The 25,144-nt window shown below is 41.8% G+C and overlaps 1 protein-coding gene across 7 annotated transcripts in view; it reads right to left on the bottom strand.

The window, feature by feature from the left end:
- RBM47 (RNA binding motif protein 47) overlaps positions 1–25,144 on the bottom strand; it is a 76,293-nt gene that overhangs the window by 15,293 nt on the left and 35,856 nt on the right. Inside the window, exon 1 of one of the 7 annotated variants that reach the window (XM_074541579.1) lies at positions 6,191–25,029. The exons of 5 other annotated variants lie outside the window; for them this stretch is intronic. The gene's annotated coding sequence lies outside the window, so the exon portion shown is untranslated. Of the gene's footprint in view, positions 1–5,586; positions 6,118–6,190; positions 25,030–25,144 lie in introns of those variants that run through there. One more of the 7 variants, XM_074541580.1, reaches the window with a different exon arrangement.

Below are 25,144 nucleotides of genomic sequence, written 5' to 3'. Positions count from 1 at the left end.
CTGGATCACACTTGGTTTCCTACATTCTGCCATTAATGAAATTCAGGTGTCCAAAGCTGAAATTTGTGAAATTTGGGTCAGTGCAACAGAGTACAGCATTTCAGTACAGCTTTTTGGCCAAGGCCCTTTTCTGAAGGTCTTTTAGGCAGGAAAGCAAAGGTTGGATGGGATGGATGATGCCTTCACCCTTTTACAAAAAAGCCATACCTGAGGCCAACAGGCATGACAATGTCTGCAGTGCATCAGACACATCTTTACCTGCAGCTGAACCGGGTGAAGAAGTTGCCCCAGGCTAGGTGAAACATTTTGAAAAGGTGAATTTTCATAATCTGTATCATTTTGGCAAAACTCAGTGGAAAAAGTGGTGAACTGAGTCAGCAGACCTGAAGGGCAGGAACAACGGTTGGTGAGAGGCTTGATGAGTATCTTGTGATGAACGACTTGGAAGAAAGTAACCTCAGAGCTCATTGACAATGACATGTCTGTCTGCTGTGCAATTTATCCTCCTGCCAGCCCTGCTAAAGGACTGCTTATTCTCATCATCATCTGCATGCCTCAACTGGGTCATTGAACTTGTCCCTCTCCAGCCAGGGTCAGGAACGTTTTGGCTCAGGTGCTGCACAAACACAATGAGACGTGCACGGAGCAGCACTGGCTGCACCACATATTTCCCACGTATGTTCAGACAAGAACATGCACAAGCAGAGGCTCTCTGCCCACTAGAAGTATTATGCTTAAATGTAGAGAACAACAATGCCTGAGAGGTAGGATAAACCAGACTATTAAATCCTGAGGCTAGCTGCTGAAATTAGGACAAAAGGAAACAGCCGCAAGTTGCACCAGGGAAAGAAAGATTTCTTCATTGAAAGGGCTGTAAGCATTGGAACAGGCTGCTCAGGGAAGTGGTTAAATACCAACTCCAGAGGTATTTAAAAGATATGCAGATGTGGCACTTAGGGACCTGGTTTAGTGGTGGGCTTTGCAGTGTTCAGCTAATGGTTGGATTAAACGATCTTAGAGGTCTTTTCCAACTTAAAGATTCTATGATTATATGAAATTCCCACTTCTGCTATGGTGACAAGTGGCATTCTAATCTAGAGTCTATCATCAGAGCTCTGATTGATTGCAAGAGCTTGTATTTCATGCTTAAACTTCAGTTTTATTCTGGTCAGTTAGTTATGTTAACTTTGTATAGGGCAAGTTAATGCTCAAGGCCTGAAAAGCAGTCTTCAGGGTGGATTTAGTGCAGGGAGGGCCTGTGCATGGTTTTCAGTTGCTTAAATTTGTCTTGAGTTGGCTAAACATGTTAAAAATTGTTTGTTCCATTTAAAACTCACCAAAATCCATTGACTGTGACTTTTGATTGTATTAGGTTCAAAGAAAGAACAGAAAATAAAGTGTGATATTTCTGACAGTACTCACATGGAGCATGACTCCCCTGACATCAGTTACAAGACTCTAATGGCTGCAAGAGGGATATATTTAAGATAGGGATGAGCATTACAGAAAATCCTGCTTTAAAGGTCTTGCAGACACAGGTTATATTCTCCAGACACCAATCAAAAGCAATGTATTTGGCTTTAAAAATTGTAACAAAATTACTAGAAATCCGTTATTTTACTTCTTCCTCCTTTTTAGTAGGAAAACACCTGAAATTATTCTGTAAATTAATATCCTGGAATTTCTCAGGTTAAAACTTGAATACTAATCAGAAAATTCAACAAGGAATTTGTACAGTCAACAATTGGCTACAGCTTCAAACTAGGATTTGAAGGTTAAACTTCTTATTTTCACCTTTATCATTAGAAAAATAACAATTAAGGATCTAATTCCCCTAACCTTGTTATATCAGTTCCCATGGTGTATTAATCTGGCCTCACAGAAATTTATGTACAATTTAAAAAATGGAGCTAAAATTATGATTCCCATACAAAATAAAGGCACCTTGTGTTGTGCAAATGTCCTGCCTATCCTGTTACTAACCATCTCTGCATCTTTCTATGGTATATTTAATCTTGTGTGTGATCCACTTGCATTTTATGTAAGCACTATCCATGCCCAGCAGTGAACATTCCCAGGATGAAGGTCCCTCAATGACCTGACCTCCTGCTTAAAAACTGCAAAAATTATATTCAATGAGATATGAGTAATAAGTTTGGGTAAGCAAAACCTTGTCCCCCCCTTTATTTTATAACGCACTTTTCTGCAAGTCATTCAGAACTTTGTCCAACAAGTCGTGTAACCCCTGTGCTATCCTGTTTGCCCCAGCTCCATCTTTTACCCACTCCAGTTGATACTAATTCATAACTCTCCCCTATTTTGATAGGACTTGTTACTGGCTGAGGCTGAAGTTATTACCCTGCAAGGTACTGAAGCCACATATTGAGGAAGGCTAAGAAGATGAGACATGGTTTGTGTAATCACATTGTCAGCTGTCTAGATCAGGAAACAACCATCCCCTTCTCCCCAAATTCCCATATTTCAGTCTAGTCAATAAAGTCCATCATTACCATGATCAGACAGGAAAATGCGTGATATATAAATTTCAGTGAACTCTTTCCTATTCTGGATAAGCTGTACTCGATGGGAAACTTTTTGCAGCATTTCTTTACCAAAAATGAAATTCAGCACTGTTCTCTGCAGAAATGCTGATACAGGTTAGTGTGTCCCCCTCATTAACTATCTGCATTAGAAAGCATCCTGCTTGGAAAGGGAGAAAGTTTCATTCAGGATCGACTAGAAGCTTGCAAGCTTTTGCCATAAGAAGGACAGGAGAAGCAATATTCTGCAACTGAAAAACAAAACCACAACTAGACTCATCTGTTAATCATTACATGGGAAAGATAACACATTCACTTATTTCGCTTCTTGTTCTACTGAAGAAAAATCTTATAAGTGAACACGGAGATTTAGTTCAATAATTGAAAATGTCTGTCAAAGTCTTTGCTGAACTCTGTGGTACAGGAATTTATAACACAGTATCTATCTGTCTGTCTACATAAATATTACAGTAGCATGTTCCACTTTGCAGTGCTATCAATAGTATCTTAAAAAGTTCATCACCTGCAGCTTTTCTGATCAAACTTTTTCCTCTAACTCTCCTGGAGATTTCAGAGTGAAACATAGCACATTCTGCCTGTTCGTATAAAGTCTACTTGCTTATCAAATTTACTACAATAAAAATAGCCTCAGAATTTTGAGTTTACCCTAATCCCATGCACTACTTTCATTGCAACACTCTAAGCGCTGTGTAGACCACGTGAGCTCTGCAACAACAGGGGCCCAACCTTCAGCCCTGCTTTCAGCAGGAGCCAGAGATTCCAGGAAAAGCTGAAAGTGGCTCAACGTGTTCCCTCCCCCTCAGGTCACCGAAATGAAAATCAGCATAAAGCAAACCGCAGTTGAGATGTGAATATGTGAATGTTCACTGCTGAAAGTACATTAAATTCAAAGCATTTGGCTTAGTCGGTGGCTGGGATTTTGTCCTTTTTTTTTTTTTTTTTTTTCCTTTGTGCACTGACATTTGACCCTTTTTATAATATGCACCTTGCACTGCTGAAACCCAGTTAGTTATTAATTAAACGGAGGTACCAATGGCTGACTTGTGCCTATCACCATTTTAACTGCCTGCACGCAGGAGTGGGGGCTGGAAGGCAATCGTCCCTCCTGTGAAATTCTGTCATATCGGCAGAAAGGAGCTGCAAAGTGCAGCAATTTGTACCTGACCTCTGAGCTAAGGAGTTTGTACAGACCTTTGAACGTTGGGTTGGAGAATTGAGAAACAAGATTTACAAGTACAAGGAAGAGATTTTCAGCACTTGTTACCCGTGCCCAGTGTTAATATTATAAATTTAAAAAAATGTTTAACCAAGGCAGGAAATCTCTCAGAGGGCAACTCTCCTGTGCTAGGTTAATTCAAGACAATTTAAGTCTACTGAAATTACAGCTCACTTGGAAATATCTATGGTTTTGAAATGAAATTTCTGTTCACTCCAAAAAAGGAGTGGGGTTTGAGACACATATAATTTGAAATTCACCTTTTGCTGACCTTAGGTGAGATTATTTCTCTGTTAATTAGAAGCTGAAGAAAGAAGACAAGGATCGTTTGATTCAATATATTTTTTTCAGCAAAGACTGGAGGTAAAATGCAGAATTGAATGGAAATCATTAAAAAGAGTAGCAAAATCTTTGTTAATTTTATTTTTATGCAACGTATTATCTAAAGTTGATTATATAGTGCAAAGCTTTATGAGAAACCCATGGAAAAATAATCAGACCAACAACATTACAACAAGAAGTTCCTGACAGACAGACATGTGGCCTTGCCTTGACAAACAAGGAGGACATGTTTCGATGTCCTGTTGGATTAACCATGTCAATTTAATTAGAAACCTCTCTCTACTCTTACACACACTGGCAGGGTCTTCGGTGCAACACCATCAGCTAGCACCAACTGCAGACTGCATTGGGTGTGAAGGCCTTCAGAGATCAGCTGTGATAACACTGGAAAGGATGTCTTTTCTGCAACCCAGTCTGCCAGGCCATGGAGCACTGCAGGGCACGGCAGTAACATGTGCCATGACATCCCTCAAAGGTTCTGAGCACAGGCATGGGTGACAACCCATGGCAAGCCTGGATGTGCAGGGGTAGTGGGAGTGCTTTACAGACACATTGTGAATCATGGTCTCAATCCCACCTAGCTCAGGACAGGACAACATTATGTACAGCTGCTGCATCTGGTCCACGTGTAAATTGACATTTTTGTCATTGGCTTTAATTGAACCTTACTTTCAGCAACTGCATTTATTCTTTTCCTGGTTTAAGTTCAAACTTTGCTATTGTTATCAGCACTGACCCCAATAAAGCAATAAATTAATAATGAAATAAATAAGGGTGAACAGATTAGCGTCATGTGTCCAATGTCACATACAAGTCTTACACATCTCACATGCTGCTTAAGTAGAATATGAATATCAAAGCTGACTTTCTGTAATGCTTTCAAATTTTCAGTATGCACACTGAGCTATAAAGATTCATTTGTATTAATAATACTTGCAGATATACCCTGTTTACTTAAACCTTCCTAGCCACCTTCAATCTACAAACCCCAAATTCTGCACCAAAACCTGATAATCCACTTTTAAAGTTTTATTTTTTATGTCAAGCTCTTGAAAAAGCAGAACAAAATACCAGGTAGCACAGACAATGGCAGAGACAGACTGACTGAAACCACAATGTCAAGCAGTTGCAACTGGCTACCTTTTGCTTCCTTAATTTAAGATAGCAGAAAAGATATCTCAGAAACATGATTTTTTTTTCTTCTGTCTAAAATATCCGTGGCTTAGTGTTCATTGTTCTGACATTTTTTTTGGTATTTGCTATGCAAATTCTTTTGGATATTCACATGTTGATCTCACAGCTCAGTCTTACAAGCAGTTGCTTAATTCTCAAACAACCCCTTAGGACCCACTACAGGATGGCAAACCCCTGAACCCAAATCTTGATGATGACATAGTTTTGGTCTCAACCCCCTGATAAATGAAAACCAGATAAAAAGCCCTGCAGAGCAAACAAGATTTCCCTTACCTCTCCGCTCCTGCGATCGAAGTGCAACAGGTTAAGGGGACTCACGCCTTTGCCCGAGCAACCTTTCTTCCTAATGGCAAGAGCTGTGCAACCTGGTTATAGAGTTTATGCATCTCTTTATTGGCCAGCGAGCGTTAGCCATTTAAATTCCTTGGGAGTCATTTGTTAAGGGCTCTTAGGCTGAGGCTAAGTGGGTGGGACGGGAGGGAGAGGGGATGTTAGTGCTGCCAGACGCGGCGAGCTCTCCGAAGTGGTTTGAAGATTAATAGAAAACTATCTGCAACGAAGGGATCTTTGGAGGGAGGGCTGGGTCCAACCTTCAGGGAAGCATAGGAACGAGAAATTGTAACATTTTCACAGGTAAAAAGAGTTTGAAGAGAAAGATTTCATTCAAAATTCAAAACTTGGAAAAAAAGGAGTGAAACATGTACAAACAACTCCTTCCTAGCACAAGGCGTTGTGCAAATAGCTTGGGTTACTCACGACAGATAAGATAAGAAAAGGGCATATTTTGCTTGACTGCATGAGGCTTTTTCAGTGAAATATTTCTTTTTCTTCATGTGTGTCTGGCAAAATTATTTCAGGGTGTGCTGAATCAATTTACCTTTGGTTGTAGGAAAAACAAAGGGTCTGCAGCTCCTGGAGCGGGAAGCAGATTTACTGAACATGTCGGTGGTGGGACGGTAGGAATAACTCAGCCTGTGCCGTGTACCCGACATGCACTGTGTCAGCAGTAAACACGGAAACTCCAGCGTGTTTGCTCAAAAGGAAAAAAAGCACCTGGTGCAGAAGTAAAAGCACAGGGGTGGTAAAACATGATTCATGACAGTAGAAATGGTCTGTACATAACAACGGAGCATTAGGCCCTGGGAGCACTTAGGCAAAGCAAACAACACACCTTCTCGAGCAGCCAAGAGGAGGAACTGCTCCCAAACACTCTCTGGATGATAGATTTGCCCAGTTGGCAAGCAGTGTGCACAGCCAGCCGGCGGGAGAAGAGGGAGCAGGGCAAACCTTGGGAGATGGCTCATTTCTGGGAAAGGAGACAGCCTGGAGAAGGTGGGAAGCAAACAGCATATTGCAGTAGCAAAACAACTACAGTCTTCAGTCCTTTCCCAGGTGTTTTTTACAGGCATAACCATTTATTTCTTCTTTCTCTCCTTTTTTACTGTTTTTTCCTACCCCGAAATAAAGCCTGATCCAAACCTCCATCCAAAAAGCACAAGCAACAACCTCAGGGCATCCACATGTGCAAGGAAAAGTGTCTTAAGCTCTCAGTGACAAATCATAAATACAAGTATATTCTGTGGAATCAGTTTGTTTGAGATGGTCCTACATAATAATTTATTCTTGTCCTCTGAGTCCTTTAGTCTGGGCGTGTAAAACTTAAGAAATAACCTCAAATTGCCAAGTCAGAGGCTGGTCAATAGGGAAGAGGGGTAAGGGGGTCAGTGGGGTGTAGAGACAAGCACTCTAATATTGGACGGCTCCAAGTTAGAAGAATGTGGAGGATGGCAAAGACTGGCAAAAGAAGCATCTTTGCGGTGGTTTCTGAAAGCAAACAGGAAGGAGACCTGTTCTACTTACACTGTAAACCAATGGGTGATTACAATCACTCTGTTCTGGACTTTTATTCTTGTTTATCCACTGTGCTGGGCTATGGTGTGTTAGGCACTGTACAAACACACCTGGAGCCTGGATCCTGGTCCCAGAGTGCTGGCAGTCTACTCTGCAAGGCTTTCATCTTCAGAATTCATCCCTGCAAATGTTAAGCTGTAAGAGCTGCAGAGAAGCAGGTACTGCCCTGCAGGCAGGGAAGCTGCAGCATGGAAATTTAAATGATTTACCCAAGACTATGGAAAAAATCAATGTCAAAACTGGGGGAAAAATCTAGGAGATTCTGCCAAAATAAGATCCATGCCTCAATGCCACTGATTTCCACAAGAAAGTGAATAAAAGTGAATCAGCAGTTATGAATTTGCAAAACTCCAAATTAATTTATTTTAAAAATTCAATATCTTTCTCTTACTTCATATTTTTCTGTTGGAAAACAAATCAAACTTACAGCTAAAAATATTGTAAAGTGAATTCTATCAGCTACAATTGTATGTGTACTTGAATGCCCAGAGAAGAGTCCTCTGATGTAAGTGAGAAAGCACTGATGCTAGTGAGCTGATGGGCTCATTTTCAGAAGGCTGTTCAATGCTGTGTCAATTAGGATCATGTAGGGAGGCCTCTCAAACCCATGGCTTTCATTTCATATGTTCACTTTTAGCTGCATCCTGTTGTTAGTTTCCAAGTTATTTTCCTGTTATTGTTTAAAGCAAGGATCATCAACAGATCATCTGTTGCAGGGTATTCCGAGGTGTTACCATCCCCAGTGGCAGAATTTAAAAATGTACTAGTTTTTCCTGCAGGCTGTGCTTTTATAAGAAACTTCAGAAGTTAGGGCAGAACTCTGCAGTGTGTCTCCCAGCTTTCCCTGACATTAGACACCTGGTTTCCTTTGACTTCAAAACCACTGTGTTCATAGTGATGCACAACTCTTTATGTACCTCTTTATGATGGCACGTAAGGAACAGTGGGAAGTGTTAAGGGCAGAGCCATGCAAGCAGCAGGAGAATGGATTGTATGTACGCCACATGCTCCTCTCTTCATACAGCATCCATTGCTATGGGCTAAAAATATAAGCACTTCTTTCCTAATGTACAGCTGCCTACAATGAACAAAACCCACCCACTGTTACAATAATAACATATATATTTAGTTGTTTTGTCATTTTAATTATTGACAGTGAAGCAGGGGCTAAATCCTAAGAGATGTGAAACGAAAACAGTCCAGACCAGTCCATGCCCATGTTTCCCTTAAACCTTCCATTGCCTTTTATTCTTTCCTGTAGAGGGATTGCAGGTGAAAGATTTTTCCTAAATAATTATTCTCCTGAACACAGTGATAGAAAAGAAATGTAAAGGAGAAAAACGATATTCATTGGAATATGGTAATGCCTGTGAATGGGGATCTTCTCCCTGATGCAAAAAAGACTTCCAAGGAGTTGGTGTGCTCCCCTCAGCTGTCTCTCTTCTGCAAATACAGACATAAACAGGCCTTTACAGATGGAGTGCACTGGGCTCCTCAGTGTGATGTTGTCTAATGAAGCATTGAATCTGCTTCTGAGATTTTTAGAAAGATCAAACCCAAATGCTTTGGGACGTCCAGAGGATGAGCATAGGCTCACAATGTCAGGATGTCATTGTCCAGATAAGAGTCAGTGTTTTTGATGATTATGGTAGTAAATAGGTTTTCAGGAGATATTTCATTATGGAAATTTAGCTTTATGTAACAGTGCAGACATATGAGCAAGTGAAATAAGAAGGGAGAGTAAGGAGTGAGCAATGGGTTGGCCTTATGATTTTATTTGCTCTTCAAAAACTACCGAGAGACTGCAGTAGAAAGAGAAGGGAATGTACCGAGTAAAATTTTCACTGAAAGGACACATGAATGTAAGAGTGACCGGCAAGGTCTCTACTCTCTGTCTCTGAAAGTCTTGATCACTATATTCACACATAAACCCAGGATCAGTCACAATACAGCTACAAAAATTGGGATCTCATAATGTAACAAACAGCATTTTTTTTCCTTTTCTATAATTTCCTTCTCTTTTTAACAAAGCCACTCTGTATTTGGCGAAACAGGTTCCCACATGTTTATAGAACAATTTTATTGCCTATTTGAATGTTTAAAGGGACAACATCACTTTATTTAAATTAATAACATGTTATTTTACACGTGTTCTTATACAATGAGAGTTAATACAGCAGATTTTGTCATTTCCTGACTTTCCTAACCTATTGCAGACCAAAATCTGGGAAGATCCTTCAGAGAACATAAAGTCTGTAACAGGCACAGCTTTCCAAGTTCTCTCACACCCAATCTTCTTCTATGCATAACCTATGTCAATGTTTTGATCTTTGCCTTGCCACTTCACAGAGAATTACCCTTTGAAAGATGGACTCCCCATCTGCTCTGCCAGCAGCCACATGCCTTATCGCACCATGGAGATGACAAAGTCACAGCCCTGAAGGTGGAGTACCAACAGGGGGAAATTTGGCCAAGGACACCTTAGGCTTTCCCATTTTGTTTTTGAGTCTTAGGCTTTTCTAGTTCATTGGCAGTAGGATTTGCTCTGATAACCCTTTTGGTCACTAGGCAAAATTTTGTTCTGTTTTTAGCAAAAATTTATTTCATTGTCATTCTGCAATGAAAGTCAGCACAGAGGATCACTGTAATAGTCAGGCTCAGTTTCCCCATGTAGAATTTTGTGCTTTCATTTAAACTTGAAAGCAGGCTTTAGGTTCCAAAATATAAGACAGATACTGAATAAACGCATGGAGTGTAATAGCTTTTTAATTAGCACACAAAACAGGAGGAAACCGGCAAAACACAAAGTAGGATTTTTGTTTTTATATAGCCATAGCTATTACATTTTTGTGGCATGTTTGCTTTCCATTAAAATAAATACAGGGTGGGTTCTGGATAGACATATCTACAAGGGAGGTTAATACAATAATTGCCTTTCAGTCCTAGGGTAAATAAAATACTCCATAGGAAAAAGGTTTTGCCCTTGCTAGGCTGATGTGGCTGCGCCACTCTTTCACACCACAGCTTCACCAGCAGGCTAAACTTGTGCTGTCTGCAGAGGGTCCATCTCCATCCTTACTGCAGCCTCTGCTGGGGCTGCCACAAGGGTTTGTGCAGCTGCACCACCACCCACCCACACCACCTGAGCACCTGTGCTGGCAGAGGGGTAAAACAGGGTGGGACCAGTCCCTCTGCCAGCACTGCTGGCTTAATGCATTTATCAAGTCACCAGCATTGAGCAAATTCATGGGAAGGGTTTCTCTTAAAACCTGCTGAATCAAGTTTCAGAGCACAGCTCCTCCTCTGAGGAGGCCAATGACATTCCACAGTGGGGTAAATGTCAGCCTTTCTGTAACACCAAGGAGCTCACTGAATAATCCAGGGAGACCAGAAGGTAGAATAGTAAAGTGCAACTCTTTATTAGTCTTTATGCAGCTCGGGAATTTTATTGAGGGGCTGAAGGTCCTGGAGGAGCCAAGAAAGGAGGGCCAGTACAGCAGCGTGAGCTCAATAGGTCACCAAAAGGTACCCAATGGCCACCTCCTGTGGCTAGCAGGGATATCCAACCAGCACAAGCCAACCATGTACCAACCAATTTTGATAATTAAAAGGTTACTGGCAAACAATATTCTTGCTGGTTCCTTGCAGGGCCTTTTTGCAAAGAAAACCACAGGGTTATGTGATACATGTTCACAAGAAGGAGAATAAAGACCTCCAAACATATATATACAGGAGCTTTCAGAATCAGGGTATGAAACTGAGTGTGGTTAGCACACACAGTCTCTTCTAGTAATTGCTCTGCTTTTTTACAGCTCACAGTAGAATATAAGGATATTAAGGGAAAAACTTTTCCTCCAGCCAAGAGGCATCATCTTTGGTCAGGGCGTGAGCTTTTCTAATTTCATTCCTAATGTCTTGTTGAAAATTAAGCAATAAAAATCACATGGAAATTGTGTGTAAAAAGAGGTTATCCAATAAGGAGACTGACAGAGTTTCCTTTAGGAAGGCATATTTATTTTTCTGCCTCCCAGTAACATGGAGGAAAAGTTTAGACTACAGGAGACTGAATGATCTGCTGGGGAATTTAAAATATCCATTAACTCCAGCATCTCTAATATTGTACTTTATTACATGTCCACAACTTCAATTTTTCAGAAAACTGGTTTACTATCAGGATTAGAAAAAGCAGCTTTTGGTGTTGTTGGCAGAGTCTGCACTGGCGTGCACAGCAAAGGCACCGTTTCCAGAGAAGTCTGTGTTGAGCAGGCTGTGATGGCACTTCACAGGCAAAGAGTTTGCTGTGACTCAGTCACCCATCAGTGGTGGGCGCTGCCATGAGACCAGAGTGGGGTCACATCTCTTTGCCCATGGCACGGCAGATTTTGTCCATGTGGTCCAGCACGGAGTTACCCATGCTGTCACATGCCTTGCCTAAGCTCAGCCCAGCACTCTGGCTCCTCCTCTGCCAGCCCCTGCATCCTGTCTGCTCCTCTGCCCTGCTGACCTCCCCTAGGGCAGGCAGGACTGGGGCTGCAAACCTCTCTCCAGCTCAGCTTTCTTCTCTGCAGCCAGCATTGTACCAGAAGCGAGCTGCAGGCACGCTGCTCCTGAGCCACTCTTTGGGGTGACTTGAGATAGGTTGCCAGTCTGAGGTGTGCTTCTGCAGAGTAGGAAACAGGATGGATTTGCCTGTTATTCCACCAGATGTTATCTACAGCACAGGCAAGTGCTAGAGCTGCATCTATCCCCAGCCACCTGCCTGGCACACAAAGAGAAGGGGAACATGAGCGACTCTTAACAGAAACTTTGCAAGCTTGTGGTAAACGTGCTCACCTTAATGAAACATGTTTAAATAGTAAAAGGGCACTTTCACCTCTGCAGCTGCACCTGGGCCAGGGCCTGCTGCTGGTGTGGGACCCTCAGGCATCATCCCCTGACAGCCAGAGCTGCCCAGGTCACCCTGTGGGGTACAGCCAGTCTAATTAAACTTGAAAGTGCTCAAAGGCTGTGTTAATGGGCAGCTCTCCATAACCACAGTGAGGTGATTTTTTTACAGAACTACAATTCTGCTATAAAATGCTTCTTTCTCAAAGAAAAATCTCTGAGTGCTGGTGACATACCTCAATAGGTATTTGACAAGATAAACCAGGAAAAGTGTCTGGTTTCAAGGACCATAATAGCCAAAATAGTTAGGAATGAAAAGAATGGTCTGAACGGCTGTAATTATTAAATCCCCTAGCCAAGTTGCTCTTTCCCTTTCTCAGCAAAGAAAATATCTCTACAATGACCCAGGATCTGCCACTCTTGAGCCATTGACAACACCTAAGCAGGAGATATATCTCATTCAGGAAGAACCTAAGTCCCATACTTCCTATCTCTAGGAGAAGGTTTGTACTTTTCAAGAGGACATTTCCAAACTGGCAGTAAGACTTAAGTCAGACCTGGAAGCTACATGAAATGGTCCTGGGACAGGGAGACACTTTTACTTTGGTTAAATGAGGGGCTGTAGCCACAAAATGAAATGTTCTGTGCAGTATCTGGACTCTCAGCTCTGCTGTGTTTCTCACATTTCTTCTCTGCTCCAGGGTGGATGCAGACACTTGGACTGCCCAAGCTAGACCCTGTGGTTGAGGCCACTTTGTTCTGGGGGGAAGGAGAAGGCTTCATCTAAAAGGTTGTCTGCTGTGCTATCTTTGGGTTCAGGGAACACACCCCAGCATGTTTTATTTGTTAGCAGAGATATAACCCATGTGATCAACTGCTCTGCTGTGGGGCAGAAACAATGCTCACCATGCACCTGAGATATGAGCTGTTTGCAGGGATGCATCTGCAATTTAGCAGGAAATTGCAGCTTGTCAGTGTGTTAAATGAGTTACAAATCAATACGCAGAGATACTCCATTTCTTTGGAAAAAAAATTAAAAATCTTCTCAGGAATTTTAAAAGGTCAGTGACTTTGCCCTTCCTAAAAATAAGCAAGACAAACTCACTCCTAAAGGAAGCACATTTAATTGGTGGGAATATTTATAGGTTACATCTTCTAAGTAACCATTTTACCAAATATCCAGAGAAGGAGCTGCAACTGTCTCTATGCAAGCTAAAATGGTTGAAATGTGACCTTTGTATGGCTGTATGCTGTCCTCAGAGAACTAAAGGAGGTAGGCAGAAACTTAAGCATGAGGACATTGCCCTTCCTGCTGCCTCACCAGTGAGTATTCCATAAGACTAGCACAGAATGTCTGAATATGAATAGATAATATATTGCTATCTAGCACATAGATTAATGTGCCAACCACCAGGTTGTCATCTGTCCAAATACTCAGACTTTCATGTCATCTCTGAGGTCTGAATTTTCTATCTGTAGAAGAAAGTATTTGGTCTGTTTATATTTAGAGGTGTATATGAAGAGGTGGTTGAAATTTTGTTGATGTATTAAGTTCATTTGAATGAAACAAATACACTCTTGCTGCCACATCATCATGCTTGACATGAAGTATGTCATATCAGGACTTCAACATGACTTCTCGTATGTTTCATGGTATGAAACTGGTGGTATGTAAAAGAGAGCACATTCCAGAAAAAGCAAATAAAGCTATCAGATGGTGGTGAGGTTTGCCTTGCTCTAATCTCTGGCCTTTGAAAAGTGAAGCAAAATTATTTTCTGAAGATGTACCGCAAGACCACTGAAGAATAGTAAGGTTATTCTGAGGCTTTAAACTGTTTTTCTGTGGAAACTCTCAATTCTTTTGGGACCAATTATTGCTAGAAATTAAATCTAAGTGGTTTAAAATTGCCTTGATGGTGCCAACAAAAGAAATGTCTTTATGCAGTTACTGTGTTGCATCATTTCAGAGAGGAAAAAAATGTAAGATTTTGACTTTGTGTATTTACTCCAAAAACGACCAATTTATCCAGTTGAAAAGGTTACTTAGAAGAGGAAACAACACTATAAGAGCACTTGGGGAGCACAGCATGGGGGTTGCTGTACATGCTGTGGCACTGGTGACCTGGAAGAACAGGAGCCTCCACAATGCCTGCCTGTTTCTGACAGGGATTCTCAGTCATGCTCAGAGCACAGTCAGCTTCACAAAAGGATCAACTTTCCTATCTAAAGCATAAGACAGTCTCTTGCATTTAGTAGCTAAGAAGACAGATTTCTGAAACAAGATTTTCCATAACCCCTCCTCAATGAACATTGCATTTTAGGGCATTTACCACTTCCCAAGAGACTGAAACATCTCTCACTGCCTAGGCTCCCCTTTGACACAGCCAAAACCCCTTCTAAATACCACAGGACGTACAACCAAGACGACAATGCTGCCATGGGTTATGGTGACTAACCTAAATACCATACAATCACAACTACAATACTACCATGGGTTATGGTGACTAACCTACAGGTCATTCCTCAGCTGGCTGCCAGAAGGAGGTTTGTGTCCTGCTAAGCTGTCACACACCTGGTGCCTCTGTCAGCAGGGTGTCCCCAGCATCCTGCCATCCACTGCTTCAAGACCTCAGCCAGGGACTTTGGAGGTCACAGAGAAGCAGCAGGACAGCCCTTGTGCTTTCAGATGCTCTTTTACTGAAACTATAAACGAAACCTCAATCATTACAACCCCTAAGAATGACTGGAACTGATTAAAGGGCATTTTACAGAAGGTTCCTCCCTGGGTACACTGTGATCGTGTTTCGCTGGGAGCAGCCAGCTTCTCTGCTACTTCAGCTGGCCAAAGGTTAGCACGTCAATGTGAACAAAGTCCAGCTGTAGTCCATGGTTAAAAGTCTAAAGCCACTCTGGCTTATGGCAGGTTCTCTAGCAGTAAAGCTGCTGTGACACTGGAAACACACACATAGAAACTACTGTAAAATTTGGAAGGGGAGAGAGTGCATTTCGGCACGGAAGACAAACAAGGTTTGCTGCCGTAACTGTGCAAATGGGCAATAATAGACTCATTGTCTTTGCCTGAGTTAATTTCCCTGTTTGCACATCCTAACACTTGCATGCCCTTCCTGGTTTTGCTGAATGTGTGGTGTTCCCATCCTGGTTTCCTAAAAATGGTCCCACACCCTGCCCTTGCAGAGCCTACAAACTTGTGACATATCTTCCAGTCTTTCATCTCCTCATTCCCACTTGTGGATCTCTGCACCAGGGGCAGCCAAGCCACTCATGGGTGGGGAGAGGCCTCAGGGAGTTCATGCAGCCTTGGGAAAGCCAGGACTAACTCTGAGATTGCCTTTATATGAAGCTGAGGGAGAAGCAGTCAGAGCTGAGCTTTTCCCCAGTGCTGTATGGGGAAGCTGTGGCCAGCAGGGCTGTACAACGTGCAGGTGATGGCACCCATGGCTTCAGCAGCCACACAGCATGCGGGACAGGGAGGATGGGAATTGCTGGGAACCTGGACTAAAGCTGGAATTGCTCTATAATCCTACAGTGGTATTGTGGAAAAGCAGACTTAGCAAGTTGTATTAGTCATAGATCAGCCTGCTATAATGATTTTAAATCCTTCAGTCCTTGTCTGTCAAATACACACCAAGATAAGTACAAACTAAACATGCTCAAGAGCCTTTGAAGACTGTATGGGTGCCTAAATACTGGGCTTGGGAGGTCTGACTTTAATTATTCATGTCTTAAAACAGCAACATATAAAAAACCTGTTCTGTTTTTCAAACACAAACTTGAATCACTCACATATTGCCCAGGTCACAGAAACTTTATCGAAAAAAGTGCAGAGTAACATTCTAACCCTGAGTAAAAATCAATTTTCTGAGATTATGCTGTACTTTATTTCATTAGGCATAATTTTTAAATTAACCTAGGCTTAAAGAAACATATTCCAGAAGAGCTGACCTTATAATGAAACAAGGAAGAAACACTGAGGACAGGTAGAAATCTGAAGAGCAGAGGATATCTTCTGATAAGGATGTATAAGGGAACAATCCCATTGCTTGTCTGCCTGTTGGTTTGGAAACCTCTGACAGCTAAGGTACTGCATGCTACTGTGCCTTTATTTCAGCAGAGGGAAAACACACTTTATTTATTATCCCATTATAGGGCTTTGTTTCTGCTGTCCTTACACTCAAAAGCAGTAAAAGCACCAAAACAACACACTGTTTAATATCAACAGTGCTCTTGTTTCCCATCAGAACAGGGAAGTCAGTGCTTCCTCAGCTGCACAGCCAGAATGAATATAATTATATGTTTAGACTGGGATTATCAAAGAAAAAAAGGAACAGTGTGAAAGCAGGGCAAATTTATGATAGCAGCAAAACCTGTTAGGAGTTTCTCTAAATGCCTGTCAAGCTACGAGCACAATGTTTTATAAAACCCAGTGTCAGTTCTTAGCTCAGAAAAAGGAACCAACAGATGCAGAGATGTGGCATGGGGAAAAGAAATACTTTGCATTTCAGCACAGAGTGGCACACAAGAGCCCCAACTTTTGTAGCTGGGACAGAGGTTACTGCTGGCATCTCACAACTCAGATAGATTCTCTGCCCGGCTTTCCAGCAGTTCTTTCTCTTGGTTTGACCCATAAATTACGTTCTGGACATGAAAGTTCAATAGAAACTTAGTTCTGAAAAGGACTTTTTTGGTTCTAATCACGTATGCTCTGCACCAAAACTGTGTTTTGCTTAAAATAAATTCTCAACAGGCCTTAACATAAACACATCACCTGGACTTTGGCGTTCATATCTTGAGGAGGAGCTGCAGAAACTCCCTTCTGAACAAGGATCACTTTTACTCCTAGGAGGAGATTCCTGGTGAAGGAAGGACTTGCCCACTGCCTGTGCTGCACCTCCATTTGACCTGTGAGACAGCTGGGCATGGTACATGTGTCCTGTCCATTCCCAGCCAATGGACCCCTCTGCTCTCTCTCTTAGATCCTCTTTTAGAGAGAATCAGCCAATTCCTCCTGACCAAAGTCTACATGTGGCTCCAGGGACAGACAATGGATCAGCTAGTGCCAGGAATGGCTGCCTGGGCTCATGCAGCAGAATCTTCCAACAGCATTGTTGCACTCCCAGGTGACTCTGTGTGACCCTGAGCTCTGAAATGCGCTGAAATTCACATCTTCGGTTTCATGGCTTTCTGCTATACTTCAGGAGCTGACAGCAAACAAAAAGCACATGAGAAATTATAATTATGCTTAGAACTAGGAGGGCCATCACTAGAGAAGACGTGGGATACCTGTTATATGGATGAGCCAGCCTGCTCCAGAGAGGTTGGCAAGCTACCCCCAGCTTCTGGCACAAATAATACATTGATAGAAATTTAAATTAATAAATTGTCTGCTACCTACTTTTATTTTCCTTGAGCAACACAGCATAGTTAGTAAATATAAGTGAAAACTGTTGGTTACAAAAGTTACTCTAAACAAAAACAATATCTAGGAGGCAAAATAAATTTGGAAGTCTGAGGTGCAAGCTGCACATGTTTGGTGTCAAACCTCCAAATGACTTTCTGTGATTCTACTGAAACCTGCCAGGAAAAACCTACCCTGGGGTCAGGTGAGGCAAAATTTATTTTCCTCCTGGTTTCTCAGAAGTGGAATAGTTGTATGAAATGTGGGCCTACAACTAAAAGGTTATTTCATTTATAAATGTGCAGAAACTTGCATCTAGCATTGGACCAATTAGAGGATGCTGCAAACACTCCTATGTCTGCCGCCCTCTCACAGGCATTTGCACTGCAAGTGGTTAAAAAAATCCCACACAAATGGAAATGGCATCTTCCCCTGGGAGGAGACAGGCAAGCAGAGGAGAGAGAGGCACATCATGGCACAGCCTGTGCTGACAGCCTTAAATCACCAAACAGGAATGAAATACTGTGCCATTACCCCCAACTTGCACAGAAAGCATCCCACTGCTAGCAGGTGAATGGGAAAGTCATATTTCACAACCAGATTTCAGCAAGGAGGTCATGCTTTGAAGATGAGAGGCTGTGCAAAAGAAACAGGCTATTTTTAAAAGTGAAGCCCAATGCTTGGAGCAAACCTGTTGAAAGGTGGCCGCCAGCACAGCTGTGTTTATGGGTCTATTCAACCAGAGAGCTGGCTCATAGAACTCGAGTGCAAGCAATGATTCAACATCATGACCCAAGCAAGAAACTGGAACACTCCAGAAACAATCTTGGCAAGGGTTCATTTAATGAGTCAGAGTGTCCTGTTATCTGATGGCATGCTTTTACATGGGGGGAGCTATTTTAATTGCTGTGTAATAATCTGAGAAGCTGGAAAGGGTTGAACGCTTCCCCCTTCAGTACCTGCCCAGTCAACATCCATCATGGTTGTGCATTGTGTCCTCCTCAGCAAGGCAAAACTGCTCCCTCTCCACTGGATCCATCTGGTCATGGGCCAGGGCACAGAGTCACCCTGCACATGCCCCCGGACAGCTGGGGCTGTGACCTGGGCTGCAGCTCTCCTGTCCTTCCCTCTGAACTTTCCTTGCTTTTATGGCTGGGGAAGGGGTCCCATCCTCCTGGTGTTTGTGTCTGTTCTTTTTCACATGAGCACCAAGAAGAATAAATGAGAAATAGAGCGTGTTCAGGAATCAGAAATAAATCCTATTTGAAAGTGGAAGAGATGATTCAGATGAGTACATTTGTTCTGGTGATGGTTTTCATAAAAAACCACCTCCGAGCCTCTTTACTTAGTCCCACATTAATTTTCCAAAAGCCCCCAGCAAAACCCAAATATTTGACCCTTTTGATCTGTTAGTGATAGAACTGACAGGAGAATTATAGACACTATGAATTAACCATATGACTAAAAACTGCCAGTCCCAGATATTTTTATAAGCAAACAGGAAAATCTATTGCATGTAAGAAAAGCACCAATGTAATATGCTAATCTGAGATGTCAAAAAGCTGCTCTCACAGCTAAAAATATTTAACACTTGTAAAGTTGCTTAATTAGAAAAAAATAGTGTGGTTTTTTTTCTTTTTTGATCAGGAGAAAGTTAGATCTGGAATGGTCAAATGCCAATTGCTGAACTATATGCAATCACTTTTCTGTCAGGAATTGCCATAATCTCTAATACCAAAACTCCACCTGCAGATATAGGAATATTGATTATTAACTGCCTTCCAGAGTCAAGGTGATCAGAGGGATTAAAGAGGAGAAGCAGAGGGATTGCTTGCACATCTGTTTGTCAGGTCATGGCATATGCTCCCCTCACACAAACTCACAGATCTTGCTTGCTAACAGCCTGAAGGACACAAAGCAGAGAGGTTTCCAGTGCCTGCTGTCTTGACACAGAAACTAATCCACAAGATAGAATAACTCTTTTTAAAATTGCTAGCAGTTCACTCACAGAAACATAATATTAACATTAAATAATTTACATAATTTCAACTCTGGAAAACCTGAGTTTAAACAAAACAGCAAAATCCCTGGAACTGGATTGGACAAGCAGGAAAAAAAAGAGAAGACACAGATCCTATCTTCCATAGCCTGGCATGTTAGCACAACTCTATTCCAAAAAATTTACTTCCTATAAAACCTGTAAAAATCTGTCCTCTTGAGAATAACCTTCCTGTCCCCTTCCCCCCTGCCCCCACCTTTCTATTTAATGTACCTTTATGGCATATTCAAGAACAAAACAATCAGGCCTCAAAGTTCAGCACCGTTATCAAATTAAGTGCCAGTTAATAACTTGCCAAGGAGAGAGTCCTGGACTCTGGACACAAGTCTAGTGAGGTCACTGGAGTGTCCTACATAGCCAGGGCTAATGGAGATCTGCACCATGAAGTTCTGTTACGTGGTGCTGGCACAGAGTCCCTTCACTTCATCAGGCAGGAGTTTAAGAAGGCTGCTCATCACCATAAGGAAAGAGAGGGCAGAATTCTTGAAAGCATGAGTTTATCAGTTTTGCTATTGTCCATCAGAAATTATAAACTTTGACTAAGAATGATTATTATGCGTGTTTTTGAAATAATTCCTTTTTGACCTGTTTTTAACCTAGTTCTTTAGTTTTCCACAAGACAAAGCTCTAATTAGACTCCTAGTGCAGCAAAATATCTAAGCAAGTGCAAGCAGTTTAAATTTCATCACATTAACACAATTATGCTGTGTCTAAAGCTACACATGTGCTGCTGGGGGTGGATCCTCTCTGCATCTCCCAAAGTGTAGCCATAAGTCAGTAAACTTCCTACCACTGTGGTTAATGAACAGAAGAGCTTCACTGTCTTTTCACACTGCCCTAAAGACACTCCCAAGTAATTCAACAATTCCTTTATTGAAACTTCCTTGTTTAAATGCAAATGAAGAGCAGAGCTGAGCCTACAGTGTTGAATGAACATAAATTGAAATGCCTTAACCGGATTTAATTTCCATGCCTTCCCTCTTCTGTTAGGAAGATGTGTCATCACAAAGTTTAAAAGAAATCTCTCTATATATCCTCCTTCTATTTACAGAGGGCTGCTCACCTTTCCATTTGCCATGGAAAGGTTTCATTTCTAAGACGAACTAAAAAGAAACACATTCTTCATTGAAACATGTCCTTTACACCTGTGCAGAAAGCAGTCACTTTGAAAAATGCTCAGTTTCAGACATGTACATATTCCAGTTAGTGAAAGTCATAGCATTTGTATCCAACATCAACACTAACTTCCCATTTACATCAAAATATTCTACAGCACAAAGTGCAGTACTCTTAGAGTGAAAAACTTAGCATATAGAACAGTACCATATTCAACAGCTGAGTGTGACTCTAGCTTTCATGTGGGCTACCTGTTATTATGGTGGTAGTACAGAATCATAGTGATGGTTTTCACTGTGGCTGATCAGAAAGAAATTTTCTTCAGCCTCATTGGAGCAACTGCACAACACAAAATGGATCAGGAGAGTCTGTGCTGACTTTTGTTCAGGGTGAAACCCCATCAGGGCCTTGAGAAAGAGGGCTGTAGCCTGTTGAGCCTGTCAAAATAGATTTGCACTGGGTGTACTGGCCATTCCCCTCATCTCCGGACTGTGGAAAAGAGGAGCCTGTTGCCTGTTGTCAAGAAGACAGGCTTGTTTAGGCCCTTTATATTGCTCCTCAGCACTCTAGTCCTGGATTTCCAGCCAAATGACACCTTTCTGCTATGGGGTGTGATACATCCCTGAAACAGGCAGCTGGTCATCAGCCCATCTTACTGCTCCCCCACTCCCTTCTCCCACCATCTCCCTGCTTGTTTCTGTGACGTTACTCCCTTCCATGGAATTCTTCTCAATGTTGTCCTGATACAGGACAGGTGTCCAGAGCCCTTTTCCTGCCTTTCAGCCTTCTCTCAGCCAAGGGCAGCAGGGTTCCCAGGCACACCACCATATCAAGCCCTTTCCACAGAGATCTCTGGATCAGTAGTGCTCATTTGGATAGATGTACTTGATCATCTCCCACTCTCCCCTATGATATTGGTTTTGCAGGCACTGTAGTATGATAATGTCAGCAATACTCAATTTAAAACAGCGTCCCCTCTGCTGAGAGATTCCCACCTGACTGCTGATGCAGAGCTAAGCTTTGTTCTTCTATACTGATTGACAAGAAATTGTAATAAAAATGTCAATTAGATGAAAATATAGGAATTTATAGAATGGGGTCCATAGGCACATCCTATGAATTTTTTGGTACTGCAGCCTGTTTTTCCACGGCAATCCATTCAGAGCTATCCCTGATGTTATGTCCACATAATGACCCAGGCATGCATTGCCCTTTCAGACTTACTCATGAGCACAGTCCCTTCAGTATGGGGGATGTAATTGCAATGTAGGTCCCCAGGATAAAGTTAACAGGTATAAACCTGCCACCAGATAGAGGAAGGTTTGCAGAATCAAGATTTTATTTATTATTCCAATTGATTAACATCAATGGAGCAAGTAATCTTGTAAAATTTGTCCTGAAGAAGCCTATCCACACATTTTCTATTGTTAAGTCCTTAGTTTCAGGTTTATAAAGTTGTCTGCCCATACAGAGCTAATTACAGGTGTGATTTGATCATTTCTGGGAATCATTCAAGGAAGAGCTTCATGATAGAGTGGCTGTGACTTGGAGAAGCATGAACAAAATTGCCATAAATGAGGGTAGCAAAAGCTGTTTCTGTGCAGTACAGAATATTTACTGAACAATGTTCCTTTTAAAGCATCCCAAATTTTTCAGGGGAAAGTATTCTGTTCAGTGAAGCTTAGCATGGTCCCAGCTAACAGTTAGTTTAAAGGGCTGTTGTGGGGGCTGTTTCCAGTTGCTGTAACAGAGACTTCCCAGAGGAAAGAAGAGCAAGATGTGCAATTTTTCTGGAGACCATTAAAAACTACAGTGCTGCTAAAGTACAGCAGCATTTTGTTTGATAGCATCTTCACAGGAGGCAGGAAAGACAGGAATAATGACTGTTTTCTGTACTTCTTCAAGAGGGATGAGAAGCTTGTAGGGGCTGACTCTTCACTCAAAGACCAAAAAAGATTTGGTTTGAACAATGCATTTAATTTTTAATCCAAATACTCATTAGATGCAAGAGATACAATCTGATGACCTCTCAAAGTTGCTTCTTTCAAAATACAAAGTTTCAATGGCACTATGGCACTTTTGCTCAGTGTCTTTTTGCTTTTCACCCTTACAGCCTGGGAGTCGCAGGGAGTCAGAACACTGTGCTATGAGAGGCAAGCCTTGCTTTAATTCAGCCATTAAAAAACATCTATGCACAATTATTTGTTATTGCTTCTACTTCTGCCTTCTAATGTGCAAGCAAATGGTGTTTGATACTGACAGCTGTTTAATGCTGGAATGAAAGGGAAACATTGTGGCCCAGCAGCAGGGAGGGGAAGGCAGAACTGCCATTCATCTGGACAGATATGCTTGATCATCAACTCTGCACTGCACTCTGATCTGTGCAACACCTGACTTTGGAGGAAATAAAAGTTCTGAAAGTTATTGCAGGAAGCAAAAATTGCATAAAGAAATATCACTGAAAGCACACATTGCAAAGAGGGAAAAACTAAATCAAGATCTAAGCACTCATTCCTCTTTGGCACCATTGGGAACCACATATACATGCATGCAGCACAAAATAATTTTTGTAATTAAAATAATTAAAGTTACTTCATTTTATGGAATTTGTATTTCACATTCAGCTGTAATTCATAGGTTAACTTTGTGTTATTTTAGCAAAATTGAAAAGCTGAGGTTTTAATGCATCACTAGTACTTCTGCTCAGCTAGAAATGTACAAAGGTAAGTTTGCTTGTCTCTAATCACTGTCTTTTAATGTTTGCATTTTACCTGATAATTTCATTCACTGCAACAGAAAGAGGAGAGTCAGCTTATTGTCTCAAAATATGCTTCTTCAATTGGCTCTGAAAAAATAAATAGCTTCCCCCAGAAAACTCTTACTCCTATAAAAGAAAGTGCCCCCAAGTAAGATTTACACTTCTGCCTTAAGGAAATAAACTACTGAAATGTCAGTGTTTTAAATTGCTCCCAGAGTGACACACAGAGCTTTTTCTGGTCGTGTGGGTCATGTACAAGTAGACTTCTATAGAAAAGATTGTCCAATATTTAGAAAGAAAAGCCAGTAGCCTTTTCTTTATAGAAGGAATGAGTCTTCTGCCAGAGACTGCAGAGCTCTTGTTCTCCTGCCCCAAGCCCAAAGCATCTGCAGTGGCCATAACCAGCTGCCATGTAGCTGTCAGGGGGAAAAAAGGTAACTACAAAGTTGTCATTTGGGGTGGGCTCTTAAACAAAGACATCCAACACAATGAGACACAAGTAACCCATCTGACCCAAGTGATTTGTTATCAACATCTTTGTAAGGGGGAATCTCACCAGAGGTGTGATAGCTGCTACACAAACCAGTGCAGTAAGGAAATGCAAGCCACCAGAAGGAGCCTCCAGTGCAGGAGGTCTCTGGAAACAGGGCCTGGATGCTCCTCCTGGCACCCTCCCAGTGCCAGCCCTGTCACTCACCCACAGAGAGCAGGGACTGAGGCTGTCCCAGCCTCCAGAGGGGCACTGCTCACCCTGTGGGGCCCTGGCAAGCATGGGCAAGCTGGGAAATCCTGACACTTTCCGGGGAGGAGACAGCAGAGTTTTGCAATGCCCATGCTGCAATCCTGGCTGCATGAAGGTTTTTGTTAGGCAGGATTTCTTTTTTTGCCATTCGAATATCTGGCCCATACATTGGGAGCATCACTCCCAAAGTATCTGAAGAGATCATTTCCACTTAATATGCCCCTTTAACATGGTAATTTCTGGTTCAAATATAAATTAGAAATTTAAAATAGCAGCATTATGTGAACTTTGTGAGATCCAGGACATTTTATTTCATATAGGTTTAGCATTAATGCCTGTGTCACAGGAACTGCCTTCAAGGATGAAGAGAGAGTTGTTTTTAAGCAGCAACTGAATAACTAGCCCAGTCTAAACTCTAGCCTCAGTCTTTTTTGCCTTGTATGTCCAGAAAAAGGTTTTGCAGACCAGATTGTCCTCATGATCCCTGTGCAGCCCTGCTCCTTTCAGTCTATGTACACAGGTTCAACCAACTGAAACTTGGTAAACAGCTCAGCTGAAAATCGAGCACAGGGGATGAAACCGGTTTGCTTCATTGATATGCTACTATTTACCGAAACAATTTAAATCGTTCACAATTTACAGATTGTCATGGCTCCCTTATCCGGAAAGTTGTCTCAAACAGGACCTAAAGACTGAACAGGTTTTGTCTGTGAACTGTCAGATATTATTTTACTACTTTTTTTGTTTTGTTTTTTGGTGGTTTTTTTTTGGGGGTTTTTTTTTTTTTTTTGTTACTGCAAAGGAAACTTTTACAACACTCCAATTTTACTGTCAAATATTGTTCCTGGGAGGAGAGGGCAAGAATCCCACAACACTGTGAAAATCACAGGTTTTAATCAAAGTCATGCTTTATGTCTACAAATTCACCAACAGACTGAAACTATG

This window comes from Zonotrichia albicollis, chromosome 5 (assembly GCF_047830755.1).
Source record: "Zonotrichia albicollis isolate bZonAlb1 chromosome 5, bZonAlb1.hap1, whole genome shotgun sequence".
Taxonomy (NCBI): Eukaryota; Metazoa; Chordata; class Aves; order Passeriformes; family Passerellidae; genus Zonotrichia; species Zonotrichia albicollis.
The sequence above is the reverse complement of the archived record's forward strand: the minus strand, read 5'-3'. Positions and strand labels throughout refer to the sequence as shown.